The sequence below is a fragment of the Mercenaria mercenaria genome, chromosome 14, assembly GCF_021730395.1.
Source record: "Mercenaria mercenaria strain notata chromosome 14, MADL_Memer_1, whole genome shotgun sequence".
NCBI classification, from domain to species: Eukaryota; Metazoa; Mollusca; class Bivalvia; order Venerida; family Veneridae; genus Mercenaria; species Mercenaria mercenaria.
This window is the reverse complement of record NC_069374.1, coordinates 16,944,365-16,968,172: the sequence shown is the minus strand read 5'-3', so window position 1 is coordinate 16,968,172 and position 23,808 is coordinate 16,944,365.

The following is a 23,808-nucleotide window of genomic DNA, read 5'->3' as shown; positions in this document are numbered from 1 at the left end:
ACTCGCCTTGGCGTCGGCGTGGGCTTTTTTTTTGGATAAAGGTTTTCAGCAATCTTTGCTTTAGCTCGACTTCGAAGAATAGTCTAGCTATTCTACTCACCCCTAGCGTCGGCGTCACACCTTGGTTAAAGTTTTTGCATGCAAGTACATATGGCTCAGTCAAAGGCATATAGCTTTGAAACTTATTTTCTTCTTTTTGTAGGTCAATTACCAACCTCATAGGGTTTTCTGTATAAATAAGTTCAATATCAATACAGTCCACATAATATTTATGCAATCTTGTGTGCATTAAATTGCAATGTACTGTATCAGTTACACTATTTAATATAACAGGCCCGTTGAAACCTATACGATGATATAATTTTCATACATGTACTCCGACTACTCGCTTACTTTTTGCAAAAGTCATGCGAAAATCTTTCTACGAAATTATTGTTTTCGAGCGGAATGTCCAAGTAGTGTGTAAAAATTGTCCCATATATTTTTTTTAAAAAAAGTAAAATTATTATATAGATTTTTTTTACTGTTAAATGAGCGAAAAAAATACGGGGGTCACCGACTTCGTTTTCGCTGTATTGTCTTTAATTTTCCCCACCCCCATTTTTACGCGCAGATTTTGTGCATCAAAATTTCAGAAGGAACTGTTTGCATTTTAGGGGACAATAAGTTAATCACAAAAAAGTTTACAGCATCACAAATTTCATTTTAAACGTATTCTTATTTTGTAAGCCATTTTCCGATTTCTTTCTGATTTTATCGTCATACGTGTATACATGAATGCATGTTTCACACAAAAAGCGTAATGAAAAAATGATACTTCTTATCAAACATTTTATTGCTCGTTCTCCCCTCCATAGAATTTTTGTTAATTTTCTGAAAATGTTCCTGAAATGTTTATGAATAAAATAAGATTATAAAACTCCTTCACTAACGAATTCATTTTCAAGCTACGATGCTATAAAAATTGGAAAGTTCAAGCATATAGTTAATACGCTACGTCTTTTTCCCGAGTTTTTCAACCAAGTTCACATTATCTGTTTGTAGTATTTATTTGCAGCCTTTATTGAACGGTTTTTTGCATTATTTATTGGTTTCAAGCCGTTTCAACTGTTTCATAAATAGTAGAATACAATTTCCCCCCGAATCCGGAGATGTTACTTCGAGCCAGACTAGCTACAGCGTTCCATGAAGTGGGAAAGGTGTCAATTTTTGAGAGTGCTAACTGGTTAGAAACTATAAAGAAAGGCTGATTAAGCAGACCGACGTGACATGATTGAAGGTTGTTGAGACACGGCGTAACACAATTAATGGTTATGAAACGCATAAGTGCAATAACTTTTTTATTCCATGTACATACACTTTTAATGTATGACGTATACTTCATGTCGTTCTGACTGTGCATACTTTGGTTAACTTAAAATTGAGTTTGGGTTGTACGCCAGTTTTCGTCAACATTTTATTCTTTTACGAGCACTAAACTCTTTTCCCACAATAACTTACAACTGTCTCATTTAAAAATATTAGTCACGGATAAAGTGACTGTACCGGACACCAAACCTAAAACCGTTCGGTTGACGGGCGAACGGTCCAACCATTGTGTCCTTCGGTGCGACATGAAGGATGTTGGTTATTTTTGACTGGATGAATTAGACAAGAAACTTTTTTCTAAGGGTCAGTTGTATATGAAGTTTTCAAAACGAGAATTATTCTAAAATCACATATTTGTTAAGCATGGTTTAAAATGTTAAATTTTGAGAAGATGAAATTTAATATCCAGCTATAATAATCACGTTATTCAAATTTGAAAAAAAAAGAGCAAAAAATAAATATTTTTAAAAATGGTGGAAGTTTTTATCTGAGTGTTAGATATGATACGGTCAAATGCGGACAAAATCTTAACCATACGTATTTTTACTCTAACATTAATGAATAAATATATTTTCTTACTTCAATGCGTTCATTCTAGCTTTAATGGAAAAAATATCAGAAAATATATTTAAAGTAGAGAGTAGTTATATCCACTCCTTTTCTGAACTACAAGTAGATATTTTATTGTTTAAATATGACGAAAAGTTGGACGCGAAATGAAATCTTCAGCACACATGCTGTTTACCGTCAACGTTTAGAACGTAAAGACGTGGCGTCGTCAAGCATAATATAATGTTTGACGTTACGCTTGATGGCGCTGAATTACACCTTCTTGGCCTTAAAGTAAATCGTGTTCTTTCATGTTCACTGCAGTTCTCTTAAAGTATGTCTAAAAACCATGATTCAAATTTTCTGAAATAGAATGTTTTGAGACTTTTCTTGAATATTATTTATAGAGTCTGATTTTTTTTTACATGTAATGGAAGGTAAATTCTGTACATGTAATGGAAGGATGTTTAAGTTTCAATACAATGTTTATTTTATTTTAAACTTTCTTTAGATAATACAGAGCTGTTGTTTAGTTTGGTTTAAACTTATTCTAGATAGATTTCATCTGTCAGTTACAGAACTGTTATTTGGTTGTTTTGAAGTGAAAACAGATCTATGATACACAAATTGTTGCTTTTTTATAGTCTTGCCTTTAAAGCAGCAGTTAGCCAAAGATTCGAACAACAGAGGTGTTGCTCAGAATACTTGTATCGTTTGCTGTGCGATTTTTCTCCCTTTTCGCTTTTTACTTTTTCCAACAAAAGGTCGCCATAACCTTCACCTTTGACCTAGTAACACCAAAATCAATATGGGTCATCTGCTAGTCATTGCCAACCTCTACCAGATAATGGAAATTTGGGCTCTAAGGATTGTTCAATTATTGAGTGGAAAGCATTTTCAAACAAAAGTCGCTGTGACCTTGACCTTTGGCCTTCTGACCCCAAAATCAATATGGTTCTATCCATGACCAGTCATCCTAATTGTACTATTTATGCGCGATGGGCAGTTATACGTCGGGCGTAATAATTTCACGGGGCGCAACCCGAGTGAACTTATTTGTAAGACGTATTACCAACCGAGTGTATAAATAGTGTTGAGGTATGACCCACCTAATGGTGAATATTTTATATGTTCAGAACAATGTTACAGCAATATAATGTATCTAGTGAGAGACTTATGCAACATTTAAACAACTTTTACCGTGTGTAATTCATGATACTTCCTCAAGCTCAAGTAGAGACAATTTCAAAGTGATGGCGAGTGTCAAAATGTTTGCAGAGAAGTCATTATACGATCTATTTTGATAAAAGAAACTTCAAACTATTGGTAAACTAATGTTGGTTCAAAAAATAAAACTGTGAATATCATTTTTGCTGGGTGCCTCAAGTAAAAGGATTTAATGAGACAGAATTCTAACTCCAACATTGAAAAATTGAGGTCGAGTCCTGTGTGACTGTTTTAAATTTTGCTCACTTAATTCAAAAAGAAGCCTTGGAAAAAAATGTAAAAACTTAACAGAATCTAGGAAAATAAGGGGGAAGAAATGGTCCCAATTGGGCTTGAACCTATGCCGCCTCAAAAATTTAAGTTGTAGGAATTGAATACTCTTCAAAAGGAGGTACACTTTTACAAGGCCTATACCTTAAAACACGGTTTTGCTGTTCTAATATGCCGTTATTCTAAAACTAGATAATTTGAGGAAACGCTTTTTCTTGGTCGTAACTAAAACTTTGACGTCACCACACGTTAACGTGACGTCATTCTAGCATAATAGTGTTTTAACAGAGACAAGCATATTAGAATGAATGCTTGAGTATGATAATCGTAATCACGTATTGTCGGACCTTAACATACCGTCTTTTGATACATATCAATTTGGTACATTGTACCACTCAACCTTTGATAGGCGAATAGTTCAGGGTATGGAATCACGTGATTATGTAGGCCCTATTAATAGAAACGGATACAGGTGTCCTGATACCGAAATACAATAAGCAAAAAGCACGTTTTTTTTCATTATTTCAGGTCACCAAAGTGCGTGCATCATTGTCTACTAGACAATTTTGAACGATATTCAAATCATTCTCAGCGTCAAATTTGCCCCATCCCATGAGTCATATAGTGCTACATAGGCTTTTATATATTACAAAAACTTGTCTTCTTACTATTTAAATGCAGTAAGCTCAGGTGAGCGCAGGACCAGCTGGTCGATCCTCTTGTTTATTTACTGTTTGTAGTTTGTTCTTTCAGATAAACCGAAGTCTTTTAAGCTTATTATGCTGTTTCCTTTGGTATACCGCTGTTTAGCTGAAACATCCTACTTATTACAAACACCGGCGATGACTAAATTTTTTCTTTTTCAAGTGTTTGAACGAAGTACCCAAAAGAGATATATAGTCAGAAACAATATAAAAATAACTGAAGACTGAGACATATCTGTAAAAAAATATAAAGAAAACGGCAAGCAACACAAATATGACTTTTGTCTTTGTATTTTCAGTATCTGTATCTGTGCATTTTAATCATATGACCACATATCCTGGAATTATGTTCAGTCAAATACAGAAGAATAGTTGATGTTTGACCTTAATCAGGTGATATTCCTAGACAGAAGACAAACAGGATCCGGTTGCAGATGAGATGAAATGAAATTTCCTAATTAAAACTAATCATTGCTCTTCATACATGTGTGTCAGTGTTTTAATGACATATGCATATATACGTAGTGCTTCTACTGTTTTAAATGTTTCAAATTCTTCACCATTTAACGTTTTTACACATGATATAAACCGTTAAGCAAAATATCTTAAGATCTTCTCTTGGTGTGTGTGTGTGTGTGTGTGTGTGTGTGTGTGTGTGTGTGTGCGCGTGTGTGTGTTCGGGTTTGATGTCTTTTTCAACAATTTTTCAGTCATATGGAGAAAACATGTCAATTGTCGTATATAAAAAAAAAGAAAAGAAAAAGAAGTCAAGACTTAATACTTTATGAATCACAAGGAATTGAATGTATAAAACAATGTTTATTGTGGCAAGGCCATAATTGAAATTCGTTTACCATATAATAGGGAATTAAAACTTGATTCGGGATTCATGACTAAGTAAGTTTCCTAACCAAGAAACTTGCTCACGACGGAATTTTTTTCTTGGGTTTAATGTCCGTTTTCAAAAGTTCTTCCTGTATGTCGGGTGGGCAGTTTACCTAACCATCGCTCCTGGGAAGAACCAGTACAAGACCCCCGTTCTCCGTAAGAATCTGCCAAGCGTTCTCACATAGAGATATGGCCGGTAGCAAGGCTCGAACCCATCCCCACCACACAGGTTACAGTGATTTCAAGTTAGTGACTTACCACTCGACTACAAGGGCGATCACACGATGGATGGTTAGTTACTACAATTCGGAATCTAGAAACCACATGGGTACGTAGTTGCAGTAATGCCAGACTGAAGTCGACATAGAACTCCCAAATTGATTTATGTCGACGGGTTCGACTAACAGCTTATTTTTATCTCTACTTTTTTTCGTTTGACTAAAGTTTTCATGACATCGCATTCCACATGTCTTCAGTATGCAGTAATTATTTGACGGATTTCTATGAAATAATGTATATCTTTTCATATGGAATCTATTCTTATCGATGTTAATTCTTTGGTTTGGTATTCTAAAGTTTGAGAGAAAATATCGGTAGAAATGGAAGACTGGAAGTAGTAAACAGACTCAGATGGACGTATAGTTAAAACGATCGCATCACTTTGTATTTTTTACCGACAATTGTTACATAACTTCATACCGTGTAGGAAAGAAAATGCGTATATGTTTAATGAAAATTGGTTGCGTGCTTATCTGCACCATTTAGCAACTTTTGAAGCAGTCTAAAATAAAAAGTGCTAAGACTTGCACGCGATTTACCCGGTCACACTCAGCGTGCGTTGTGGTCCGATACAATTGTTTAGAAGAAATGACTTACTGAACAAGACTTAGTGCTATTGTATTGTAGTAACCTGAAAGCATATTCAGTTAAAATAGCAATGCATCGAGTGGCGCCTGTGCAATAAACATTTTATTACAAAATCGTGTGCATGGTCATAGATTTCCAGTCTTTGTGTAACAAGAGCCAAATGTTCTATTATTTGCAACAAGCTGCGACAGAACTATGTGCCTTTTAAAACAAAAAGGCACTACACATACTAGGTATAGTGCGATCCTAGGAAATACTGAGAAACTTTTTCCATATGGGCAATATCCCCACTCGCGTCAAACACTCGAAAGGCCAAAATAATTGAACAATTTCCGTTGAAATTTTCATCGCTGCCGACGCTTTACATGCTATAAGTTTAAATGCCGATTATTTCAAGAACTGGCCAAAAATTTAAATAAAACTTACATGCATCGAAAGGTGATTCAATTCCTCATTGATTTATGTAACAATTATCAAAGAATGTCCAACATTACGAATTTTGTAGTGATTTAAACCTATGTATCATTGTGTGTTGACACGCTAATTATATGCACAAACGATAAAACCAATAACTTTACATGACTGTGTACTGTGATTTATCCTCCATTATTTTGGTCCTTCAAAGTTTGACGCATAGACTGCCTGTCACAAATATAAAACAATCTGAACGTCGAATTATTTTAGGTATTACCAGACGTTCACGAGTCTAGGGACTAAACTTCCAGTTACATTTTGACAAGATACTTACGGTGGTATGTTTAGGACATGCAATTATTTTTTTTGGATTAAATTATCTTGAGCGATCAACATCTTATCTCGTGCGCACGACATCTTATCTTGAGCGATCAACATCTTATCTCGAGCGATCAACATATTACCTTGAGCGATCAACAACTTATTTCGTGCGCACGACATCTTATCTTGAGCGATCAACATCTTATCTCGAGCGATCAACATATTATCTTGAGCGATCAACATCTTATCTTGAGCGATCAACATCTTATCTCGTGCGCACGACATCATATCTTGAGCGATCAACATCTTATTTCGTGCGCACGACATCTTATCTTGAGCGATCAACATCTTATCTCGAGCGATCAACATATTATCTCGAGCGATCAACATATTATCTCGAGCGATCAAAATCTTATCTCGAGCGATCAACATATTATCTTGAGCGATCAACATCTTATCTCGTGCGCACGACATTTTATCTTGAGCGATCAACATATTATTTTGAGCGATCAACATCTTATTTCGTGCGCACGACATCTTATCTTGAGCGATCGACATCTTTTCTCGAGCGATCAACATATTATCTTGAGCGATCAACATATTATCTTGAGCGATCAACATCTTATTTCGAGCGATCAACATATTATCTTGAGCGATCAACATATTATCTTGAGCGATCAGCATCTTATCTCGTGCGCACGACATCTTATCTTGAGCGATCAACATCTTATCTTGAGCTATCAACATATTATCTTGAGCGATCAACATCTTATTTCGAGCGATCAACATATTATCTTGAGCGATCAACATATTATCTCGAGCGATCAACATCTTTTCTCGGTCATCTTATCAATATCTGTTAAGGACCTTTGTGTGAATTCAGATCATTAGTAAAAACATACGGCTGCCACCGTTTTTGTTTTTATTTAGATTATACTTATAACCGTTTCACATGTTTGCAGGGTTAGATATTTAAATACGGAAACTGATAAAAAAAGGCAGCAAAAAATCAGTGATGATGCAAAGAAATAAATTTAAGCCCTTGACAAAAAAAAAATAGTATGTAGGCTTCGCTATGGAAGCCCTGGAGGGACAATTGATTTCCGTACTTCCCACTTCTGACTTCTAACTTTTGCACTTCTCACTTCCAACTTCTTGACTTCCTACTTCCTACTTCTAACTTCCACACTTCTGACTTCTAACTTCCGCACTTCTGACTTCCAACTTCCCGACTTTCGACTTCTGATTTCCAACTTCCACACTTCTTACTTCTGACTTTTGACTTCTTACTTCCTTCTTCTAACTTTCGCACTTTTGACTTCTAACTTCAGCACTTCTGACTTCCAGCTTACTGACTTCATACTTCCGACTTCCAACTTCCACACTTCTTACTTCCGACTTCCAAAAAAGGAAAGTTGGCAGTCAGAAGTGCGGAAGTTGGAAGTCAAGAAGTTAGAAGTCAGAAGTGTGGAAGTTAGAAGTCAGAAGTGCGATAGTTAGAAGAGGGAAGTAAGAAGTCAAGAAGTCGGAAGTAAGAAGTGTGGAAGTTGGAAATCAGAAGTCGAAAGGCAGGAAGTTAGAAGTCAGAAGTGCGGAGGTTAGAAGTCAGAAATGCGGGTTAGAAGAGGGAAGTAAGAAGTCAAAAAGTCGGAAGTAAGAAGTGTGGAAGTTGGAAATCAGAAGTCGAAAGTCTGGAAGTTAGAAGTAGGAAGTTAGAAGTCAGAAGTGCGGAAGTTAGAAGAAGGAAGTAAGAAGTCAAGAAGTCGGAAGTAAGAAATATGAAAGTTTGAAATCAGAAGTCGCAAGTCAGGAAGTTGGAGGTCAGAAGTGTGGAAGTTAGAAGTCAGAAGTGCGGAAGTTAGAAGTAGGAAGTAGGAAGTCAAGAAGTTTGAAGTGAGAAGTGCAAAAGAAGTGGGAAGTACGACAATCAATTGTCCCTCCAGGGCTTCCATACTTCGCCCATATATTAAACGATTTTCCTTGTTTTCCCTTAATTCATAAATGCAACTTTTCTGCGCGAATTTATCAGTCGAACTGAAATTTGTTGCTGTTCTAACATGCAGTATGCATCATTGGTTATGTTCATTTGATTTTGAAGATAGGATGACCAGTTATATGCATTGCTTTCCCAATTGATGTGATAAACATGTACATGTACTTGTGGGAAGTTTAAATAACAGCGGAATAGGCGGGACCCTAATTAACAACTTGTCCGTATGTTTTACTGATGACCTAAATGCACACACAAAGGGCCTTAATATATATAAATAAGATGTCGTGCGCTCGAGATAAGATGTTGATCGCACAAGATAAGATGTTGATCGCTCAAGATAATATGTTGATCGCTCGAAATAAGATGTTGATCGCTCAAGATAATATGTTGATCGCTCGAGATAAGATGTTGATCGCTCAAGATAATATGTTGATCGCTCGAGATAAGATGTTGATCGCTCAAGATAAGATGTCGTGCGCACGAAATAAAATGTTGATCGCTCGAGATAAGATGTTGATCGCTCAAGATAATATGTTGATCGCTCAAGATAATATGTTGATCGCTCGATATAAGATGTTGATCGCTCAAGATAAGATGTTGATCGCTCAAGATAATATGTTGATCGCTCAAGATAATATGTTGATCGCTCGATATAAGATGTTGATCGCTCAAGATAATATGTTGATCGCTCAAGATCATATGTTGATCGCTCAAGATAAGATGTTGATCGCTCGAGATAATATGTTGATCGCTCAAGATAAGATGTTGATCGCTCGAGATAATATGTTGATCGCTCAAGATAATATGTTGATCGCTCGAGATAAGATGTTGATCGCTCAAGATAAGATGTCGTGCGCACGAAATAAGATGTTGATCGCTCGAGATAAGATGTTGGTCGCTCAAGATAATATGTTGATCGCTCGAGATAATATGTTGATCGCTCAAGATAATATGTTGATCGCTCAAAATAAGATGTTGATCGCTCAAGATAATATGTCGATCGCTCAAGATAAGATGTTGATCGCTCAAGATAATATGTTGATCGCTCAAGCTGATATGTTGATCGCTCGAGATAAGATGTCGTGCGCACGAGATAAGATGTTGATCGCTCAAGATAATATGTTGATCGCTCAAGATAAGATGTTGATCGCTCAAGATAATATGTTGATCGCTCAAAATAAGATGTTGATCGCTCAAGATAAGATGTTGTGCGCACGAGATAATATGTTGATCGCTCGAGATAAGATGTCGTGCGCACGAGATAAGATGTTGATCGCTCAAGATAAGATGTCGTGCGCACGAGATAATTTAATCTTAAAAAAAAATAACATATGTCCTAAACATACCACCGTAGATACTGCATGTAGTTTTGAATAAATAATGGATGAATATAATCTACAGAGTTTGCTTTCTCACAACTGAAAGCAAACTTATAGTTCAATGTGTAAAAACAACATCGAGTATGCGATATTTTCCATGACCGACATCCGTGGACATTTTACGAAGAATGGATACATGTACATCAATTTAAAATAAATACATGGAACCTTTGAGACAAAACCTGCGGTAGCGGTTTTATTTTATTTCGTCGAGAGTTGCTATATAAATACATGTATACACATCAATGTTCAAATCTATAATCTACATAGATTTAAGTGTATATGCTGCACATGAATGTATTTATTATGCCGAGTCAGAGCTAACTGTGGTTTTTCGTGCTTAGGTTGTGGCACGTGGCCGTTATCTGTTACCTATTGCAATCATGAGTTACATACACACAATAGAATTTGAATAGCCGTGCAGCAGGGCTTTAAGGCTGAAAATCACTAAATTTATACATATATATTGTGTAAAAGGGACCTAGCGACCAGCGCCAGACACGACAGACACTCGGCATACAAAATTGTCCGGAAATAAAAAAAAAAGATAAAAATACTAGTATAACAGTTTAAAAATCGTGAAGTTTTGTGACAGAGAAAGTACAATATTTTAATGGTTCTTATATGTATGTAAAACTTTTTTTTCCTGCAAAACAAAACTTTGAAAAAAATCATATCGAGTAGCATAGAACGGAGAGAGAAGGCAATTTTCAAAAATCGTAATGTTTGAGAAGTACATTTTGCTTCAATTGACCAAAACAATCGTGTAGAGTTTAAGATTACTCGCGAATATAAACCGATTACTAAACTATTTGATGTTTGTGAATATAATATATAATCGCACGAATGCGAGTTATTTGAGATTGGGTTAGTTTTGGGCCAAATTTATGCCCCGGTACTTTTAGAAGTGCCTGCGGCACCTCGAAGGGGCTGCGGCATCGTCGAAATGCCTGCGGCACTTTTTCAAAATTGGCATAACGTTCGAATTCTGAATTTTCTGGACACATTTTATGTGTTGGCAGTTCACATATCATTTATAAATATGTTTTACGAAGGCAGGTTTGGGTCAGCGAAAAGAAATGAGTCTAAACAGTCACTGATGTGAAAAATTTCACGTTTCATTTCCAACTTATTTGTCCTTGCATTTCTAGGAAATTGATTATTTGCCACAAACTTTAGCATGGATATGTTCATAAGATACTTCTACACCCCGCTACATTCCCCGATTTTGAATAAATGCTACATGCAGTAACAAAATGACAAAAAAGAAAAAAATCACTCACCGATCTCGCTTGATTTGTCAACATTGGCGAATTGCCTGCGGTACCGGAAGCGAAGTACCTTCATTCCTCATCGGCACAGGCGGTAATGGATCTTCATCAAACTCGCTCTGTAGCAACTTTTACAAAGTCCTAATTTAAAAATAGATTTCTCCAAAAAGGGGTCAAGTGCCCCTAAATCACTAGTCTAGAGCTTAAAATCGAAATATGTTTAAACAGCTTCTTCTATGAAGCCTTGGATAGATCTTCATCAAACTTGCTATGTAGAACTTTATAAAGTTATATTTTAAATTTCCTCATATCTGGGTACTGGGGCCTTAAGGGACCACTAGAGCTTAAAATAGAAATATTTTTAAATGACTTCCCGAAGAACCGCTAGTCATTGACATTCAATTTTTCAGTCTAATCATATATATATATACGTTTACTGATTCAGATGTTTTCTTAAATGACAGGAATGTCCCCCACCGAGGATTTAACAAGTTTCAAGTAGAAACTATGAGCATTCCTATGAGGGAAATTCTAGATAAAGTTAGCAAGAGAAGGACAATCAAAGTGAGGCCAGGTAAGTTTACAATTAGATAGACAGAAAATTGAAGCCATACTTGTTTACTTTACAAAATTAATGTATTTGTCAGTGAATACTATAGAAAACAAAAGAGGAAAAGGAGAGTGGTTGTCTAGATGGTAAAATAGTTTTTCAGCTGCTTAACGTGGAGTTCATTTTTTCAAGCCCCACTGGGATAATGGCCACACCTCATATGACACTAGTACTGGCTTTTCCTGGAATCAAGCAGAAACAAATAAGTATAAACTAAAGAGTAATTCACAATAGTTGGTGATAAAAAAAATCATGAAAGGTTTTTAGTCCCCTACTGGTTGAAAAACAGTTTCGGGGACTTTAGGAATGCGCTTTTCCGTCATTCTGTCCGTCTGTCATTCCGTCCGTCCTGTCCGTCCGCAATTTCTTGTCCGGTCCATAACTCTGTCATTCAATAAGGGATTTTAATATTATTTGGCTCAAATGTTCCCATGATGAGACAACATGTCATGCGCAAGACCCGGACCCCTACCTCAAAGGTCAAGGTCACAATCGGAGGTCAAAGGTCAACAGGGCTTTTCTCCTGTCCGGTCCATAACTCTCCCATCCATGAAGGGATTTTAATATAACTTGGCGCAAATGTACCTCATAATAAGACGATGTGTCGTGTCTAACTTTCAGATCCCTAGCTCAAAGGTCAAGGTCACACTTAGCAGTCAGATGTCAGCATGGCATGAACAGGGTCTGCTTCGTGTCCGGTCCATAACTCTGTCATTCATTAAGGGATTTTAATATCACTTGGCACAAATGTTTCCCATGAGGAGACGACATGTCATGTGCAAGATCCGGATCCCTAGCTCAAAGGTCAAGGTCACAATTGGAGGTCAAAGGTCAGCAGGGCTTTTCTCCTGTCCGGTCCTTAACTCTGCCATCCATGAAAGGATTTTAATATTACTTAGCACAAATATACCTTATAATTAGACGATGTGTCGTGTCCAACTTTCAGATCCCTAGCTCAAAGGTCAAGGTCACACTTAGCAGTCAAATGTTAACATGGCATGAACAGGGTCTGCTTCGTGTCCGGTCCATAACTCTGTCATTCATTAAGGGATTTAATATCACTTGGCACAAATGTTCCCCATGAGGAGAGGACGTGTCTTGCGCAAGACCCAGAACCCTAGCTCAAAGGTCAAGGTCACAATTGGAGGTCAAATGTCAACAGGGCTTTTTTCCTGTCCGGTCCATTAATCTCAATCCATGAAGGAATTTTAATATTACTTGGTACAAATGTTCCCCATGATGAGACGACGTGTCATGCACAACACCCAGAACCCTGGCTTAAAGGTCAAGGTCACACTTTGAGATCAAAGGTCATTAGGATTTATTTCCTGTCCGGTATATAACTTTGTCGTGCAAGGCAGGATTTAAATATCAGTTGGCACAAATATTTCCCTGGATGAGACAACATGTCATGCACAAAACCCGGGCCCTATGTCTAAGGTCAAGGTCACACTTATAGGCCAAAGGTCAGATACAAAAATGACTGCTGGGAACATTTCTTCTTCATGCATGGAGGGATTTTGATGAAATGTTCACCACTATGAGACGGATTGTTGTGCGCAAGAAACAGGTCTCTAGGTTTAAGGTCAAGGTCATACTTAGAGGTCAAAGGTTAAATTTAAGAATACATTGTCCAGAGCATTTCTTCTCCATGCATGGAGGGAATTTGATGTAACTTGGCACAAATGTTCATTGCCATAAGGCACCCTTGTTTTAAGAATTACCTCCCTTTGTTTTTACTATAAATAGATTATATTGTTACTTTTTCATTACTGGCCGTAGGGAAAAATCGAGACCACTTTCCTGTGGTACAACATGCATGTTACATTGAATTTTTAGATGTATTTTAACCTATCTCGACCTGGTTAAGAGTTTTATGTGGACTTGTAATATCTGTTTTTCTAATAGATGTTTTTTTTTTTTTTTTTTTTTTTTTGTTTTGTTTTGTTTTATTAAATAATTTCCCTTTGTTGTTACTATAGATAACTTATATGACAACTTTTTCATAATTGGCTGAAATAAATCCATATGAAAGCAACTATAGGTTTTTATATATGCAAGTTTTAATCCAAGTGTTTTTTTATAACATATTGTATATATAATACAATATTGTTTATACATCATTGACATTGTATCAGTTCATTATGTTATACTGCAGTAGAAACAATAAGGTGCCTTCCAGTAGGGGACTTTGTATTGCATGGCAATACTTCATTCCCTTGTTTTTTAAATTTTGTTTGAAAATGATAACCTGTAGCACTGAAGCAGTTGAAGAAAAATTGACTAGCTGAAAGTACCGATGACTTTTCTGTGCAAAGTTTATGACATAATGGCTGAAAATATATCCCTACGTACATACGTTTCTCATTTTGTAATTGTCTTGGACATCATCTGGAGTAGACTTAACCCTTATCATGCTGAGCATGATTAATTCTGCCTTTGCGATCAGTGTAGATAATGAATAGCCAACACATCTGTGCAGTCTGGTCAAGATCTGCACTGTTCGCCATTCAGTCAGTATCTTTTTAGTAAGCACCCCTTTTACCAATTAATGGTACTGTACAAATTGAAAGATGGAAAGTTCATTTTAGAAATTTAGCAGGGTAAGGGTTAATTGTGTTTCGAAAATAATATAGAACTTCTTCAAATGCGAATTAATTGTTTTAGGCCAGTCATACAACTTAGAGAAGCAGGTTGAACCGGGGTTACCAGTCGACCTTGATGCAAATCTTTCCAGCATGGATACACTCGAGTTCTGTCTGGTCAGAGAACATAGTAAGTGTTTAATATTGTTGTATATATGTGACACATTGCTTATTGCCAGTAGATAACACCTAATGATTTTGAGGTCAGTGGATATAAGGGCAAAGTGAGAGTAACTGTTATTTGTTCAATATCTTAAGAATGCTTTGACTTTGAGTCTCAGACATGGCAAGCACATTGCATGTAGGCAATGGAAGGCCCATTGATTTTGAGGTCAGTGGGTAAAAAGTCAAGGGCACAGTGACCATAGCACAAAAAGCACATTTACCATGAACCACTCCTGATTTTGATCTCTTTTTTTTGTCAAAGGTCTTGGTTACTGTCTTGACAAGAGGTCAGATAGAAGTTCATATCTGCTGAATTCTTGAGTATTTTTCATCACCATCACTTCCTGAGCTGTTGTCAGGCCTATCTTGCTCTGCTCTTGTTTATATTCTAAATTCTTGTATGCTTAATTATAATTATCTGGGTATGCTTGATTTAAGAAACATGTCCCAAATAGTGATTTATATGTCTATGTCCTTGACGATATCCATCAAATATTTGCTTGATTTCTGTTGACTTTTTTTTTGTGCGATCGCACCACTATGCTGTCTAATGCTTTGATGTAATAATTGTGACGTCAGAAAAATGAATTGTTGAATATTCTAACACGATCCGCAGCAATTGCTATATAAACATATAACGATTTCCTCTACACATGAATCTACGATAAAATATAGCTGTTCCATCCAACCCTACGATTGTAACATGCTCTGCTTCCGTTATATGCCAACTTAATACTCGACTTTTTCAGTGCTAATTTAAGTAGTACATCATATTTTCTGAAACAAACAATTTCTAACTGATGAATTTATTTGTTTATATTTTTACCATACGGAAATGTTTCAGCCCGTTAGTGCATCTATATCTAGTCGTGTGCGTAGTTTACAATTTCTGTGTTTTAGACACCACAAATGTCAACTAGATGCTACTTTGGCAGAAAATAAATTATGGTTCATGTTCCAATCTCCCATACTGCTTACGTGTTTATGTGCCGCAATGTTCTGGCATGTATGTTTAAGTGTCATCATGTAGGTGAAGTGTACTAGTTTTAGAAACTGCATATATAAACTTTGAATGAAGTATTTACTTCTGATTTCTATATCCTTAGATGTTCATGAAAATAATATTTTCACAGTAGTATCTATTTAGATACTTAATCAAAATTTACTGAATATTGGAAAAATCCATTTTAGGCAACGCTTTCCATTTGTTGTGAGGTTTTTATAACATCGTATCGCCAGCCGAATGATGTATTGAGCTAAAATGTAGGGCTGTAAAATGGGAAGAATTTGCGTGGTTAGAATCGAAATAATAAATATGTTCCAATAATTTCATCAGTAAATAAAATATGGGCAGTCATTCGGATGCCAATATTAAATCACTCGTGCTACGCACTCGTGATTCAATTATTACGTATCCAAACTCCTGCCCATATTTTACTAACTGATAAAATATAGGAACATATTTACTATTTCTTAAATAACACACAGTTTTCAGCCTTCTTTCTTTAATAGGAAAACAAATCGGGCCATGTTATAGAGATGGTACCTAAAAAATTCAAGTTCATCTTTACAGGTTTTTTTTTTTCAGAGTGAAATGATAGCTAAGTGCACCAATTTTCTAAATATATTTATGGTTTTCCTCTTCTCTATGTCAGAAATAGAAATATTTGATATCTAAAAAATCACTTTCTCAAAATATCTGAAGCAAAATGGACAACTCTTGTATTGACCGTTTTTCAAAGATTTTAGGACTTCCCCAATTATAGTCTATATCAAAAGCTCCCACAGCTAAATAAATTCAATAGCGTATAATGTAAGTTTACTCTACTTTGAACATTTTGAAAGAACCTATACTGAACTTCCTTTTGTCTTTTAATAAAGTCAAATTCCAAGACTAGCCAAGAGTCTAAAACGCTTGAAAAAATTCTGAGTGGAAGAGAATGACATGCTCTTTATTATAAGCTTACCAAAAATATACCTTAAAGAAGTTATTAAAGATTTTATATTGTAAACAATCCCCTACACCATTTTACCATCAATATTTTCCACTCATGAATGCACTTAATTCAGGTGATAATTGTTGATATATTTGTAAATGAGAGGCCCCAACAAAACCCGTTTTTCAAGTTGTGTAAACAGTTTAAGTTTTAAATTTATGTCACCAGTACAAGTCTTACATTGTAAACATGGTTCATAAAATTAGAACTAAGACAGAGGTGCAGTTAGGTAAATATTTTTACAGGTTGCTTATTTAGTTTGCAGTTCTTAAGCTAAAGGGCAGGCCTTCCATTTAACTCGTTTTGCATGATTTTTCTTTTTACTCAGATTTCCTACTACATTTAGTAGACATGCCTTGTTGTTTTTTTTTACTTTTGGTCATATCACAGTGGTCTGTGGCCACCAAGAGTCTTAAATTCTACCATTCTATGTCACTTGACAGTAAACTGTGAACACATATTGGTTGAGCCCGCCCGCTTAGCTCAGTAGGTAGAGCGCTGGTCTACGGATCGCGGGGTCGTGAGTTCGATCCTCGGGCGGGGCGTATGTTCTCCGTGACTATTTGATAAACGACATTGTGTCTGAAATCATTAGTCCTCCACCTCTGATTCATGTCGGAAAGTTGGCAGTTACTTGCGGAGAACAGGCTTGTACTGGTACAGAATCCAGGAACACTGGTTAGGTTAACTGCCCGCCGTTACATGACTGAAATACTGTTGAAAAACGGCGTTAAACCCAACACAAAACAAACATATTGGTTGATATTTTCTTAATCTTATTCAATTTCCCAAAGCTATGTTTTTATTTCCATACTGGCACCAGGTATAAGTGGAGAGAAAGTTGAGATTGATCCAGTGGTAACTAAAAGTGGTACAAGATTTTTCCGTCAGAGAGCAGTAACATACGACGCTGACAGTATAGCATCCTGTGATATGCTAGAGGAAAAGGATGGAGGTACTGCAACATTGGTTAATTTCTTTGGCATAAAATGTTGATGCTTTCGGCCAACACAACTGTTTTATCATAGGGGATTAAATTTGTGGATTTGAAAACTGAAAGATAAATAGGATTTTGCTTTGTTTAATGCAAGGAAATTTCATGGATAGAAACAACAAAAGAATTATGTAGTTGTCTTAATTATATTTCTTCAAGTAGGGTTTTGTTTAACTGTTAAGTCATTATACTTGGGGACTTTCTATGCCCCGCCCCTTCAAAGAAGGAGGGGTATATTGTTTTGCAGATGTCCGTCGGTCTGTTGGTATGTGGTTGGTATGTCGGTTGATATGTAAACCCGTTGGTTTCCGGATGATAACACAAGTATACTTGGGCCTAGGATCATGGAAGTTGATATGGAGGTTGGTAATGACCAGTAGATGACCCCTATTGATTTTGAGTTCAGTAGGTCAAAGGTCAAGGTCACAGTGACCCAGAACAGTTAAACGGTTTCCGTATGATAACTTGAGAACGCTTGGGTCTAAGATCATGAAAGTTGAAAGGGAGGTTGATCTTGACCAGCAGATGACCCATATTGATTTTGAGGTCAGTAGGTCAAAGGTCAAGTCACAGTGACCCGAAACAGTTAAACTGTTACCGGATGAAAACTCAAGACTGCTTTGGCCTAAGATCATGGAAGTTGATAGGGAGGTTGGTCCAGACCAGCAGATGACCCCTATTGATTTTGAGGTTATTCGGTCACGGAGATCCTGAACAGCTTAACCGTTTCCGGATGATAACCCAAGAACACTTAATTCTAGGATCATGAAAGTTGATAGGGAGGTTGATCATGACCAACCCATGACCCCTATTGATTTTGAGGTCAGTAGATCAAAGGTCAAGGTCACATTGATGCAGAACAGTAGAACTCTTTTTCCAAATAACAGAGAATGCTTTGGTTTAAGATTACATTTGACGTAGAGGTCACTTATGACCCATAATTATTGAATTAAATACATCAAATGTCCAGTGCTCAGTGACCAAATAATTTCTGTACCTTGAGCAGTTACTGAATGCATCAAAGGGGGCTTTTTGTGTTCTACGAGCTCTTGTTTTCTATTGATTTTGTAATTGTGTGACAACAGTGTCAATCCACGAAATTATATTTAAAAAAAGAACTATATTATCTTAAAAAATGGACATTTATAAATTCATGTAACCATGAAATAAGTGTTTTGGCGGAAGCCTCTTTCTCTTGCAACTGCTTCAGGTTTGATCCCCATATGTCAGTCAGTCAGTCAGTTAGTTGTCACACAATGTTTAGATCCTGCTGTAACTTTGAAATTTACATGATGAGAATATGCACACCTTTTTATTCTGTTGTTGTGGAAACAAACTTTGTGTCATGGCAACAAAGTGTTCCTCGGATAACTTGCACAAAAGTACAAAAGATTTTCCCTAATCCTTGCAATATATGTAGAAGAGAATATAGAGAACGCTATTCATTTCTCAGTTTGTCCATCTGTTATGTCATGTCATTTAGTCATATACAGTGGATCCTGTCATAAATTTTAAAACATCCTGATAAAGTTCAGGAATTTTATACACACTTTAACAAATTAAAGTTTTCCATTTTATTCCAGGTAAATCTGTATTCCGGCTGACCTATTTTGGGCACGACTACAAACATCATGACTTTGAGGCTGACATTGAAATGTGTAATGAAATAGTATACAAGATGGACAATATATTGGAACTGAGGCTTAGCCCAGTCAGGAAAGATTATGTGGCACATAGAGACAAAAACTACAGAAAAAACGTGAATCTTTTTTATAAATCGTACGATAGAAAGCACAGGATTAGAAAATAACATTCTGCAATTCTTTAGCTTGCCATCATCAGATGGTGGGCTATTCAAATCACTCTGCATCCTTCTGTCTGTCCTTTCGTCCGTTAACAATTTCTCGTTATCGCATCTCAGAAACTGCTGAGGGGATTTTGAACAAACTTTGTCATAATGATGTATTGGAACCCTAGTTGTGTCCCCCAGAAAATCAGACTGGTTCAACAATTATGTCTCCCACCAACACTAAGTCGTACATTTCTCATCCGATCTTCATCAAACTTCAACAAAATGTGTCTGCCAATAAGTGCTTGGGAAAGTGTGATAACTAGCTAAATAGGCCTAGGCACTTCGGAATTATGGCTTTTAAATTACCAAAAATGGATCCATTTGTTTAGACCATCCAGAGAAACTAATCATTTTTCACTGGGCAGCACTGTCACAAAGCTTGTCCGCACTCTAAGTCAAACATTTCTCATCGGATGTTCACCAAACTTTAACAAAATGTGTTTGACCATAAGACCTCGGCCAAGTTCGATAACTAGCCAAATCCGCTTAGGCACTTTTGAATTATGGCCCTTGAATTACTGATTGGATCCATTCTTCTAAACCATCCAGAGAAACTAGTCATTTTTCATTGGGCAGTTGTGGGAGACATTCGCTTTTCTCAAAAGCATCTCTAATGGCCCTTTGTTTATTTTTGTAATTTACATGGAGTTATATAGGGAAAAACTTGGAAAATCTTCTTGTCCAGAACCACAGGGCCAAGGGCTTTGATATTTGGTATGTAGCATCATCTAGTGGTCCTCTACCAAGATATTTCAAATCATTCCCTAGGGTCAAATATGGCCCCGCCCCTGAGGTCACATGGTTTATATAGACTTATATAGGGAAAGACTTTGAAAATCTTCTTGTCCAAGCCACAAAGCCTAGAGCTTTGATATTGGTAATGTAGCATCATCTAGTGGTTCTCTTCCAAGTTTGTTCAGATTATCCCCCTAGTGTCAAATATGGCCATGCCCCATTGGTCACATGGTTTATATAGACATATCTATAGGAAAAAAAATTCAAAAATCTTTTTGTCAATAATAATTGATCTTGACCTAGTGACCTACTTTCACATTTCTGTAGCTACAGCCTTCAGATTTGGACCACATGCGTAGGTTTGTGTACCGAAATAAACTTTGACCTTAACATTTACCTAGTGACATACTTCCACATTTCTCAAGCTACAGCCTTCAAATTTGACCACATGCATAGGTTGGTGTACTGAAATAAACTTTGACCTTGACATTGGCCTAGTGACCTACTTTCACATTTTTGAATGTATAGGCTTTAAATTTGGACCACATGCGTAGTTTTGTGTTCCAAAATGAAATTTTACCTGATGTGACCTAGTGACCTACTTTCACATTTCTCAAGCTACAGCCTTCAACTTTGGACCACATGCATAAGTTTTTGTACTGAAAAGAACTTTGACCTTGATCTTGACCTAGTGACCTACTTTCACATTTCTGTACCTACAGCCTTCAAATTTGGACCACATGCATAGGTTTGTGTACTGACATAAACTTTGACCTTGACATTGACCTACTGAACTACTTTCACATTTTTGAAGGTACAGGCTTCAAATTTGGACCACATGTAAAGTTTTGTGTTTCGAAATGAACTTTGACCGAGATTTTGACCTAATTACCCACTCTCACATTTCTCAAGCTACTCCCTTCAAATTTGGACCACATGAATAGTGGACAGAAATGAACTTTGACCTTGACATTGACCTAGTTACCTTCTTTCACATTTCTCAAGCTACATGCTTTAAATTTGAACCATATGCATAGTTTTATGTTCTGAATTGAAATTGGACCTAGTTTTTATGCCACCGGCATCTACTGATGCAGGAGGCATATAGTGATTGTCCTCTCTGTCCGTTCGTCCGTCCGTACGAGGTTAACCAAATGGGACCATTTCGTCTAGCATCAATACCCCTAACTGGAATGACTTGATACTAATGCAGATGTAACCTGTGACCATTCCTCATCTCCAGACATCACCTGACCTAAGTTTGACCTTAACCTTGAACTTGACCTCATTTTGGACTTAGGTTGCATTGTATCGACAAGGATGCCACCGGGGGCATCAAGCGTTTCTTTGATCGCAGCTCCTTGTTTTTACCTAGTACCTATTTTCACATTTCTTAAGCTACAGCCTTCAAATTTAAAGCACATACACAGTTTTGTGTACCGAAATGAACTTTGACCTTGAAATTGAACTGGTGACCTACTTTCACATTTCTCAAGCTACAGGTTTCAAATTTGGACCACATGCTTGGACCACATGCACAGTTTTGTGCACCGAAATGAACTTTGACCTTGATTCTGACCTTGAGCTAGTCTTGAACTTTGGAACATTCAGAAATGACTCAATGGTGGGCACCAAGATCGCTCTGTGATCTCTTGTTCTATAATTAATGAAGTTAAATACCAGTGATCTCTTGTTCTATAATTAATGAAGTTCAATACTAGTATCTTATTGCTTCTGATTTTTGACTAAATATGCCCTTTTCTCGTTATTGCAATCCATTTAACTGGTATTTCAGTTCTTGTCTAGTTGCAAAATATTTTTTGCTTCATATTGATACTACGATATAAAAACTTAGAAAATCCTGAAGAAAAAATAATGGAAGTATTGTTGTCAGTGGACAATCAAAGCTTTCACATGATGACCCTCAACCTGTGAAACAGCCATATGCTTCTTGTTGAACTGAGACTTGTGATGTGATCATTTGTACTAGCTCTAAAAATCTAAGACTTTTTTTTGAAAAATTTCTTTTCATAAATTAAGTACAGGTGAGTTATCTGCACTTGGAAACAAGAAGGTTTAAAATAAATGGTTGCTAATTCCATAGTTTGCCACAACATGCATAAAATTTAGAAATGGTTTATAGCTGCAATTGCAAATTTTCTAAAGGCTCGGATCAATGAGAAGGCTCAAATCAGTGAGAAGGCTCACAGTAATGAGAAAGAGGCATATTGATACTTTCTGATGTCCAGGAATAATAAAGGAATCAGTGAGGGTAGATTATGAAGTAAAAATATAAATTATTGAATTTGATTGCTTAGCTTGAGATACTGAACTAAAGGTAAGTTCTTTAAATCTAGTCGGGTTTAGCAAAAATACTTGACAAATCACTTTACACGGATGCATGCTATGCATATGGTTGTATTGATAGATTATATAATATTAATGTTTCACATAGTTGTTGAGTCGTTGTAATTCTTACACTTGAATTAATAGATACTTTATGAGACATAAGCTACTAGAGTGCAACCTGTCTTAAGCAAGCAGCAGGGAGGACTGAACATTGATTGCTTTACAGAGCTTCTTGCTCTGGTCAGTATATGTACTATGAACATGCAGAATGGGCCTCTTAGTCGTGTCACATCAAGTGTGTATTACATCTATCCATTCCTGTACGTTTTGCTTTGTAACATTATTCTTTTGCCCTGTTTGCCCGCCTTAAACTGGTTTCCATAAATAACTCTGGAACCGCTTCACATATTTTTTGACACTTAAAAATGGGTTTTTAGTATAATTGTAAGTTTATATACAAGGTCCCGTAACCCTGACCTTTCTTTTGACAAAATGATTTCCATTTTTGCGAGTTTCTCTTGAACATCACCACTTCATGAGGGTCCATATTATTTTGTTTTTTGGTGTCTGTCAGATGTTCAAAGTTCAAGGTCGCAGTGATCTGGAAACTGAAAAAGGCATCAGTGCCACACATGGAGACAGGAAAAAGAAGGTCATATTTTCTCTTATCGTGTTTAGATCTATATTCTTTGATATACTTGTCAGTTAATACCAGTAGCTATACAATATCATGTCCCATTTTCTACGCGCTGTACGACCAGAGTCTTAGAATTTTTTATGTCTTCGATTCCATGTACCTAATTCACATGAAAATAAAAATTGCAAAAATCTTCAAATGTTCCGACCGAATAATTGACAAAATAAGCAAGTTTACAGGATTTTTCAGATGTTCTGATAGTTGTGATTACGTAGACAATGTCAAGTGTTGTATGCAGATGGACAGATCATTTATGAACAGTGAAACACTATTCATTTGAGCATGAATAGCTCAAGCACCAGGGCTGACTTGTGCAGTTTGTAAAGTCCATGGCCATTTACCTGGAACACCCGACCCCTGGATAATTCCAGCATTTTACTCATCCCTTACAACTTTTAGTGATCCGTGTTTTATTTTAAGTTTTACCCCTCCTGTGAAAACCTTTTGAAAAAATTCGATTCGAAATACATTGTATCTCATTTGTAGCGAATAAAATCCAAAACAGGATCCTTT